This window comes from Engraulis encrasicolus, chromosome 23, assembly GCF_034702125.1.
Source record: "Engraulis encrasicolus isolate BLACKSEA-1 chromosome 23, IST_EnEncr_1.0, whole genome shotgun sequence".
Classification (NCBI taxonomy): domain Eukaryota; kingdom Metazoa; phylum Chordata; class Actinopteri; order Clupeiformes; family Engraulidae; genus Engraulis; species Engraulis encrasicolus.
The window spans coordinates 6,765,706-6,776,183 of record NC_085879.1 but is presented as its reverse complement, the minus strand read 5'-3'; the positions used below and the strand labels follow the sequence as shown (position 1 = coordinate 6,776,183).

General features: G+C 43.5%; 1 long non-coding RNA gene across 2 annotated transcripts; it reads right to left on the bottom strand.

Moving 5' to 3' along the window:
- Positions 1–2,406: 2,406 nt before the first annotated feature.
- Positions 2,407–9,432, bottom strand: LOC134440104 (uncharacterized). 2 transcript variants are annotated; one of them, XR_010032906.1, is made up of 7 exons: positions 9,157–9,432; positions 5,329–5,439; positions 5,137–5,237; positions 4,769–4,879; positions 4,597–4,671; positions 3,869–3,960; positions 2,407–2,523 (listed from the first exon to the last, which is right to left on the bottom strand). It is a non-coding gene; the product is annotated as an uncharacterized LOC134440104 (long non-coding RNA). The 2 variants fall into 2 exon arrangements; XR_010032905.1 differs by lacking the exon at positions 9,157–9,432 and having other exon boundaries at positions 5,329–5,635.
- Between the last annotated feature and the right edge of the window lie 1,046 nt (positions 9,433–10,478).

Below are 10,478 nucleotides of genomic sequence, written 5' to 3'. Positions count from 1 at the left end.
CGGGCACAGCCGAACTACCCTGGGGGAGGGAGTTGCGTTCGATAAACGTCATACCCACTGAAATCCCTCCCTACGATCCTGATTCGTCGTGCTGCCCCGTTTATTTCTCCTCGGAGGAGGAGAGCGAATCACAGGTGTACCAGAAGGTTTGTGTAGCCCAGCCCCCTGGGCGTCAACACATAGCTTCTGGTTCACCAGGAAAAGTCATCATAGCTGCTTTCTTGGCTCTTCTGTCTGACTTGAATAAGTGCAAGGTCATCCAGTGAGCCCATGAGAGGCGCCAGGTTTTAAAAAAAAATCCTCAGATGACCAATTTATAGAGTCCTGTCAATGCTGACAGCAAAGATATGCATGTGGGCCAACATGCTAACATGGTTTATGGAACATGGAGCACAGGGCCTCTGTGGGAAAGCACATGGTGGAAAAGAAAATGGATTGATAAATGGATGAGTGGATTTATGGATTGTTTTATGGATGGATTGATTGGGATTGATGGATTGAGAGATAGAGGGATTGAATGATGGGATTGATGGATGGGCGGGATGATGAATAGATTGATGGACAGATGAATTGATCGGTGGATGTTTAGCCTGAGCTTTTAGTCAGATGTGTGTGTGTGTGTGTGTGTGTGCAGACTGCAGACTTGTACACACAGTAACATTCTTGTTCTGCTATACTGTACACTTTCATGAACCAATAGATGAAAGAAATCATGATGGATGAAAAGTGGATGAATGCAGATAAATGATAGACAGGATGGATGTGTATACTTACACTCTTAAAAAGGCTGGGTCAAAAACAACCCAAATTGGGTTATTTTCTGACCCAGGCCCTGGTTCAGTATTGGGCCTACCCTTTGCCTGGGTTAAAATATTTTAACCCTCAGATTGGGTCATTCCTCTAAACCAACTAAATGGGTCATTCTGACCAAATTGCTGTGTTAAAAGAACCCATTACCTGGGTCAGACCTACTACCACATTATTGGGTCATATTGACTTCTTTGATGGGTTCATACTTTAACCCAATATTGGGTATTTAAATTGCAAGGAGATTTACAAAAAACAATTATGACTTTACATTAGTACATTAAGGTGAAATATACCAGAATTGTTTACCAATACAATTGAGATCAATTTAAAAAACAAAATACAAGAATGCATAATATTTCAGATCTCTTTTTTTATTGCTGAACAATGTAGATAATTAACAATACATTTCATAAAAGTATACTATAAAGATGCAAATCACAGCAGTGTAGCATTAACACATCATAGCATTGAAGCAATAAAACCTTAATTGAATTTACATGCATCTTTGTAGCCTCTTTGCAAAGATGGGTTATCAGCAAGACTGATCACTCATGACCGAAAAGACTCAACTACATCACAGCAACATTGCTACGACATTACCAAGAGCCTTAAGTAACAGGTTAAAACTCAGTCACTACAATATTGGTGACAGTAAAGTTAAAACATAGGCTCTGCTAAAAGGGGTTAAAAGGACTACTGAAGCAGATCATGATATTCTCCATAGGATTGCATTCAAATCTCACACCAATCTATTTAAGCCAGATGCAGACTCAAAATTTAAAAGTTCAATGCAAAGAAAGGTTGAAACGCACACTGATGACCTCCCTTGTCATCCCTTTTCATTTCGAGACGATTCGAGCCAACATAGCCCCTTCTCTACCGGATTTTAATCTGGGGTGTACTCACTTTTGTGAGTACATGTTCAAACATTAATGGCTGTATTTTGTTTTTTTCTGAGTGAACAAGAAATTTAAGCGGTTAAATATGTTGTTAAAAGGTCACTAATCATTGTGTCAAAGTTAAATTTCTGTAATGCTTTCCTATGAAAAGATATACTCAAAAATCTGCAAAACGGTGAGGGGTGTATTCACTTTCGTGATATACTGTATATATATATATATATATATATATATATATATATATATATATTTATAGCAGGAAGGCAGAGGAAGAAGAGATAGACAGAGAATGTAGAGTCATAAGGTCAACGTAGGTTAGGACCAGGATTCTTAGATGTGTAAGGTCCATAGTGGCTGGGTCTATCATAAGTCATAGATAGTCACACAGAGATTGGGCGCTCAGGTGCGGCCCCTGGTGGCATCAGGGGTGAGGAAAAACTCCCTTTCGCTTGATTCATAGTTTGTAAGGGGGAAAAAAAAGCTCAGTGAAGTCTGAGAAAAAAAGACCCCCTATAATCAGGAATAAACCTCAGGCAGAGACCAGCGGCCACCTAGGGGAGCCACCTGCCAGGGCTGGTTGCGAGTAGTAAGGGCGCTGCGGCAGCTGGGACACTATGACGCCTTGGCAGCTAGGAGTTGGCAAGGATGAAGAGGTGGGTCTTCAGCTGCATCTTGAAGGAGTCGACGGAGGTGGCTGATCGGATCTCGATGGGGAGGGCGTTCCATCTCTTGGGCGCATAGCAGGCAAACGCGGCGTCGCCGATCTTCTTCTGCGGGGGGGGTGGGGGTCCTTAGCAGCTTGGCATCAGTGGACCTGAGAGCGTGAGCAGGGGCATAAAAAGAGAGCATGTCTGAGATATAACTAGGGGCAAGTCCATTTAATGCTTTAAATACTGTGAGCAGAATCTTAAAGTCGATTCTGTATGAGACAGGTAACCAGTGCAGGTCTGCCAAGACAGGAGAGATGTGCTCTCTCATTCTGGTTCTTGTTAGGATTCTTGCCGCAGAATTTTGAATGAGTTGCAATTTGTCAATTATTTTTTTTGGGAGACCAGAGAAGAGAGCATTGCAGTAGTCTATCCTACTGGTGAAAAAGGCATGAATAAGTTTCTCAGCGTCTTGTCGGGGGGCCAAGCCGCGCACTTTGTTGACATTTCTAAGATGGAAAAAAGCAGATTTTGTTATCTTGTTGATGTGAGGCTCAAAGCTCAAATCCGAGTCTATGACCACACCTAGGCTAGTAACCTTATCTTTAATGTGTATGCTTAGGTCACCTAGGCTTGAGTGGAGTTTTGCACGTTTTTTCTTAGGCCCAATGAGCAACACTTCAGTTTTATCTTCATTTAATTTTAGGAAGTTACTGTTCATCCAATCTGTAATGGCAGACATGCATTTAGTCAAGGCATGAATGGCAGTGGTTTGGCTAGGCTCGACAGAGATATATAGTTGAGTGTCATCGGCATAGCTATGAAAATCAACATTGTGCTCTCTGATGATGGAGCCCAGGGGCAACATATAGAGAGAGAAGAGGAGAGGGCCCAAGCAACTACCCTGAGCAACTCCAAAAGGCACATCATACTTGTTGGAGACGTATTCTCCGATGGTGACAAAAAACTGTCTTCCTGTAATATATGTTTTGAACCACTCTAAGACGTGACCGGACAAGCCTACCCAAGATTCAAGGCGGTCAATTAGTATGTTGTGGTCTATCGTGTCAAAGGCGGCACTGAGGTCGAGGAGGATAAGTGCTGAAACTTTGTTTGCGGCAGTGCTGAGCCTAAGATCACTTATTATTTTGGTTAGTGCTGTAGTGTGTGTGTATATATATATATATATATATACACACACACACACACACACACACACACACACACACTGGTATATAAAATGTTATTTCTGACTTGACTGCACCGGAATGACTGTGCCTACCGGTGCCCAAAGAGGAAGACAAAAAAAAAGACAAGTTTGAGAGTTTGGCAAACAAATAGACAGAACATACAGTAAACCGTAGCAAAATTGTCTTAAGTGACACCACACAGTAGGCATTCCATACACATTCACAGAACCAAAGAACAATATCAGGCCTCATTGTGTGTGTGTGTGTGAGTGTGTGTGTGCATTAACGCCTGCTGTTGTGCATTGATATAAAAAAAACTTACTTCATACATGCCGATGATATCCAAGAGCTTCTTGAATAAGTAGTGTGGCCGCCGACCCAGCTGAACAGCATTCTTCTCCTTTTACTTGTGTCCTACAGCCAAAAAATAAGCAGTTATTATACAGCTGACATACACATTTATCCTGAACTGCGTTGTTGGGTCCTGACAAGCCAGTGGTAGTGAGAACAATGTAATTGGATGTTGAAACTAGTAGGGATTTTCCTTTAAAGGGACACTGTGCAGGAAATGGTCAAAAAAGGTACTGCAACTATGCTGCTCGTTGAAACTGGGCTGCCTATTGCCAAATTTGATCTTTGCATGAAAGTTTACTAAGTAATAAACAAATATTTTCTAGCATGGTCCAAGTAGTCATTTTTGCAGCTAAAAATGGCTATTTTTGGAAATTCAAAATGGCAGACCATGGAGAAGATCCCCCTTTTCATGTATGAAAAGTGCAATTTTTCAAGTCATAATGAATGCTTAGAATTTGATGGTGGTGGTAAGCATTAATGAAAAAGGTAACATAAGTGAATGGGCAGCATGAATTCTGGAAATAAACAACTAAAAATCTCACACAGTGTCCCTTTAAGGTTGTGTGTGTTTATCTGTGTGTGGTGTAGAGTGGGGCTGTGCATGCGCATGTGTCCGCATGTGTGTATGAGCATATGTGTGGTGTGTGTGTGTGTGTGCACGCATGGGCTGTTATGCATGACATAAAAAGATCTTACTTCCTACATCCTGATGTTTGAGGACTCCTCGGATAAGTAGTGTCACAGACCCAGTAGAGCAGTAGTCCTCTTGTCCTACAGCAGAAAAAGAACTATGAGTAATTGGGATTTTACTTTGAAATATATAGTACAACTGGTACACATGTTTACAATTCTTGGATCATACACTCACATTTCAGTGCCGCGTTCTTTCCTCGATGCAGACACAGCTCCATACACTTTAAGCGGTTTTGGTGCCAGGTCATCACGTCCATCGAGGAACGGACTACCGGAATGACTGTGCCTGCCGGTGCCCAAAGAGGAAGACAAAAAGACAGACAACAAGTTAGAGAGTTTGGCAGACAGATAGACAGAACATACAGTAAACCGTAGCAAAATTGTCTGAAGTGACACCAGACAGTAGTCATTCCATACACATTCACAGCATCAAAGAACAATATCAGGCCAGCTCTCATTGTTTGTGTGTGTGTGTGTGTGTGTGTGCGCACGCGTGTGCGAGCGCATTCACGCCTGCTGTTGTGCATGACATTAAAAACTTACTTCATACATGCCGATGATATCCAAGGGCTTCTTGAATAAGTAGTGTGGCCGACGCCGACCCAGCTGAGCAGCATTCTTCTCCTCTTACTTGTGTCCTACAGCTGAAAAATAAGCAGTTGTTGTGATTTTATTGTTCAAGTAATAAGCCTACAATACAGTTGATACACATTTATCCTGAACTCACTGACTTACATCTCTCAGACAATCCAAATCGGTTTTCATCGGTTTACTTCTTCAGTGACTTAGTTCCAGTTTCCTACACACCCAGCTGTCTTGGTAACAGGTCAGAGGAGAGAAGTCCACCTTATCCAGAGCAGAAGAGACAAAAATGACAAAACGTTTCAGAGCTTTGCAGACACACCTTCAAACAGACAACAGACAACCTTAAATAAATGTATGAAAGGCTTTTGTCTCACTACTACACACAACTTTACATTTTTCATTTACATAAACAAAACTATAAACCAACCAGTCTCTTCGTAAATACTGCAGAGTACAATATCACACACTCACACTAGAAAAGTTACACACGCACGATTTCATGCAAAGCTTGTTGAAGTAGCTGTTGCTTATAGCCACAACTTTCTTTAAACCAGGAAACTTCCCTGTAGCGTCAACAAAGCAACACATCCCTGCTCGTGAATGAAAGAAATTGGATAACTATTCCCTCCGTAATTTTGGAACACAACGACTGGTGAATGTAAACACGTTTTCCACGCGTAGCCTTCATCCGCATTTATCAAACAGCTACGTAGTAGAGCCACAGCCCTTATAAGTCTCTTACAGAATCTGTGGTAGAGCTACGACTCTAACCAAGCAAGCAAAGCACATACGAGATAAGAAACGCCAGTTGACACACAAACAATAAACAATTGTCGCGACAACATTTTCTTGCACAGGCAAGCTGCCCGAACACACGATGCGACTTACCACACCTAACATACCCAGGGGTGATAGTAAAAAAAAATCCTGAGCCTGAACTTTTTTTCCTGTTCCAATGGCTGACGGCGCGGGGGTCTCTCATACGTCACATACAAGGCCAATTTTGGGATGCTCATTTGAGATGCTTTCATTTTTGCCTCGTGTCTAGTGTTATTCACGAAAACACAGATGATTTTCATCTTGTTAGGCTATAGCCCTTAAGATTGACTGAAAGAAACTGGCCACGTTCAATTCTAGCTGTAAAAACGAATAGGCCTACCAACGAATGCAGTTAGAAAACCATTCTAGGCTTGTGATGTTGCAGTATAGTTATTGAGGTGGGTATTGAACCACAATGCAACATTTCAACACCAGAATGCATTTCTGAAAACATGGTAGCCCACATATTTTACCACATGAATTAACTCAAAGCTGCATAGGGGCCTATGTAGCAGCAGCCACACCCTAGGCTACAGGTCAGTAGGGGGCAATACTACTACAAAGTACAGTAACGACACTGTAATATAGGCTACTTTTCCTGTGTGCTGATTCATTTCATTTTCATTGGGGCATTGTTCATATAACTTGTCTACTTCCTGATATATGTTTAGATACTCATGGCCCCATGGTCTATCCATCAACCCCTGCCTTCCCGTTGTAGGGAAACGCCCTTTATTTACAGGAATATTTAGGGGACACGCGCATAATTGGCTGCATGTGTAGGCCCACGTTCACATCGCTAATTTCGGACTCCATAGATGTCGGAACCGGCTACCTGACTACTGTGTGACTACTGCGTGTCTTTCGCAATGGCTTGTCGTCAATTAAAAGACATGAAAACCACTCGTGCACACATTACAATGTATGAGTTGCAAAGATAACAACAGAAAACAACAAAAACAATGACCGAATTAAACTACTTGAAAATAGGCCAGGGGCATGACAATAAGATGAACATTCGCTGCATGTCTAGGACACGGTGGCCTGGCCACATGAAATTCATGATGGGAGTGTCTGATATTGATCATTGCTCCCTGCCCGCGAGGAGTGCAGCTAAAGTATCACCCTTTTTTACAATACAAGTGAGAGCGTGCAGGCAAGATAACCTGTGCATCGTGCGTGGAATAATTCGATTCGAGTACGCAGACAGGCTACGATGAGGGAGCGCGCGAGAGAGAAAGGGTGAACCTGTGCAAGTCTGTTCGAGTTTCACCCAGCACGACTGTGACAGAGCGCGCACTGGTTGGATCAGTCAGCAAAACTATTATGAACATCTCTCTGAAATCAGTTTTTGACACATGGTTTGTCTAGGAATGACGCAAAAGACCATCCTTCAATCAACAGTCCAAATCAATGCCAAAATCATTCTTAAGTGGTAAATTGTAAACATTGATACATCCGTTATGCAGACTGGTCGATTCAATCCATTTCAAAGCAGTCACACACTAGTTGTGAAAATGTGAAACATTAGCGATCCAATTTCAAGCATTCCATGATCATTTGGACATGTTGCAAATGGTAGCCGCGGCTAGTCCAATAGACAACATAACGCAACGCATCAGCAAAAGTATCATGACTGGCATAGCCTAGCCTACCGTTTTCAGCATACAAACTTTTTCGAAAGAAACTAGGCCTACTTCTACCTCCATCAAAGTTTGTCAACATTGCACCGTCATTTAGCGCACATGAATGGGACAGCCGAGTCTATATATTCTCTCAATGATTTCCAAGCATGAGGCGACACGCCAGCATACAGCGGGCAAATACCAAATCGCCTTACCTTCAAACGTTGTCTTTATCACAAAACTTTACAAGTATTCCACTTACATCCACATGGTTTAACACACCCAAATTGCAAAGCAAGCAAGCAAGCCATGCGGTTTTGTGCTAACATTGTAGGCCTATTGCTAATTTTTGCAATGCTTCAGCTGCCAGTGGTGCTGGTGGTGAGTGACTCGAGACATATTTTTGTTTACATGTTACAGCTGTTAAGGTGTCGGGATGATACAATATTGTGGGCTGCTGCTCATTGGGTTCCTTTCACGTCTCTTACAACTGGCTGTTGCGCGCTCATTTATTTTCACCGTACATTAATGAAGGCCCACGCGATAATTTATCATTTTATTAATATTGGGGAAAGATTTAATTTTTTTCTACAGCCACCCTACGCCGGATTTCCGGCGCGGCGCCGGACTGCTATCACCCCTGCATACCGGTAATATTTCATGCGCGAGCTATCCCTCCCTCTGCCTTTATCAGAGTTCGGACTTGTGAAAGGTGCAAGTCGCAGTGAGCTGAGCTCGGAAGAACATCGCAGGAGTCAGGAGAAGTCACACAACACAAGCACTTGCTCTCATAAAACTAGTTCTAGTTGACACAGAAAAAGAAGAAAGCCCGTCGACTCCCCTACAGTATGTAGAACTAACATGACACTTGTGGAAACCGAAGACAGTCTCCAGATGCCAGCTTGCGGACCCTAAACGAAAATGCTGTCGTTATGAACTGAATTCTAGGTCGAGTGGAGCCACGTAGCGGCTAGATATAGTTAGCTAATTTCTCAGATTTGTGTCAGTTGCGTCCTGCATTAGGCTAGTAGTATCACAGCCCGCGTAGAAAGTATATCGCCTCACTGTGTACTGAACCTCAATTTATCGTTGAGTAGACACACTTAGCCCTCTACCTAAAAAGAATCTGCCCAACCACTGACAGCCAACCAGCCGTTATAAGCTATGCGAAATAGCAACCAAATGAATCCCAGAGGGGCTAACATTATGCCTTACCGTAGTGTCTTGGTTATTAGCTAACTGACAGAACCTGGACGAAGGCTCGACGAACATACTTCTTTCCAATGAAATGTAGCAAATATATTCCCAAATCCACCACAGGATAGCAAACCGCTGCAGTTATGACAAAGTGCTTATTCATTTGCTCCTTGCCCTTAAAAGAGTAGTTACCGTTTCCTCCTATTCGAAATGGGTATAGCTTTCTATGAAATGTGCCTTAATATACTCGCCACAAACAGGAACTCACGGCTGACGCATATTTACACCGCGGAAAGCAATATGGCAAGTTTATATGTAATAAAAGGCGCACACTTACCGAAACAATGCTTTCACATGCCATCCGGTGTCCTTTCTTCTGGACGTTGGTAGTCTACTGGTAGCCGTTTTGGCAATGGCGACCGGGCGGTAAAATTCAAAATTCAAATATCTTGACAAGATAACTTAGATTACAGGGTTGAAATGACCCAGGGCCTGGGTGCTGATGTGGGTCTAGCGAATAACCCAGGTAATGGGTACGGAAAATGACCCAATATGGGTTATATTTAACCCATTTTTCATAGAAAAGCAATTGACCCAGGGGTTTAGTCAAAGTAATAACCCAGCTCTTTTTAGAGTGTACAAGTGGTTAGATGGAAATGAGAATAAATAACTGTCAGAAACTGTCACTAATGGATATAGCATGACTGAATGGATTGGAAGTATACACATAAGGAACAGGATCCAGGTACTGGATCGAAGTGAGGATGTAGGGGGAAATAACATGAATGGTGTATGGCTAATGTGTTGGCTGGATGGATGACAAACTGGACCAACAACAAGAGGGATGGATATTTGCATAGCCTGCCTGTTTGAACCTTTTTCTGGATGCCCAACTCAGGTGTGTGTGTGTGTGTGTGTGTGTGTGTGTGTGTGTGTGTGTGTGTGTGTGTGTGTGTGTGTGTGTGTGTGTGTGTGTGTGTGTGTGTGTGCTGTGCAGTCTTCCATTCGCAGCCCTGGTACGTGGGAGAGGTAAAAGCCCACTTGAGGTCAAACCCTGTGCACATATCCTGTGCATATATTTTGTGCTCTGGTGATGACTGGTTGTGTTGTTTTGCTATTTTGTTTTGCATGTCAATGGGGGTGTGGTGTTTGTTTGCACCTAGTGAGTGTGTGTTGGGTCTGAGCTGCCAGCATGTGCCACTCCACATGACCTCTCCTCTCCTCTCCTCTCCTCTCCCTTTCCCTCCTCCCCTCCCCTCCCCTCCCCTCCTCTCCTCTCCTCTCCCCTCCTCTTCACTCCACATGATCCTCCTCTCCTCTCATCCTCTCATCTCCTCCCCTCTCCTCTCCTCTCCTCTCCTCTCATCTCCTCTCCTTTCCCCTCCTCTCCACTCCACATGATCCCTCCTCTCCTCTCCTTTCCTCTCCTCTCCTCTCTTCTCCTCTCCTCTCCTCTCCTCTCTTCTCTTCTCCTCTCCTCTCCTCTCCTCTCCTTTCCTCTCCCCTCCTCTCCTCTCCTCTCCTCTCCCCTCCCCTCCCCTCCTCTCCCCTCCCCTCCTCTCCCCTCCCCTCCTCTCCTCTCCTCTCCCCTCCCCTCCCCTCCTCTCCTCTCCTCTCCTCTCCTCTCCTCAGATGCCATTCTGCCTCCCTGCCTGCCAC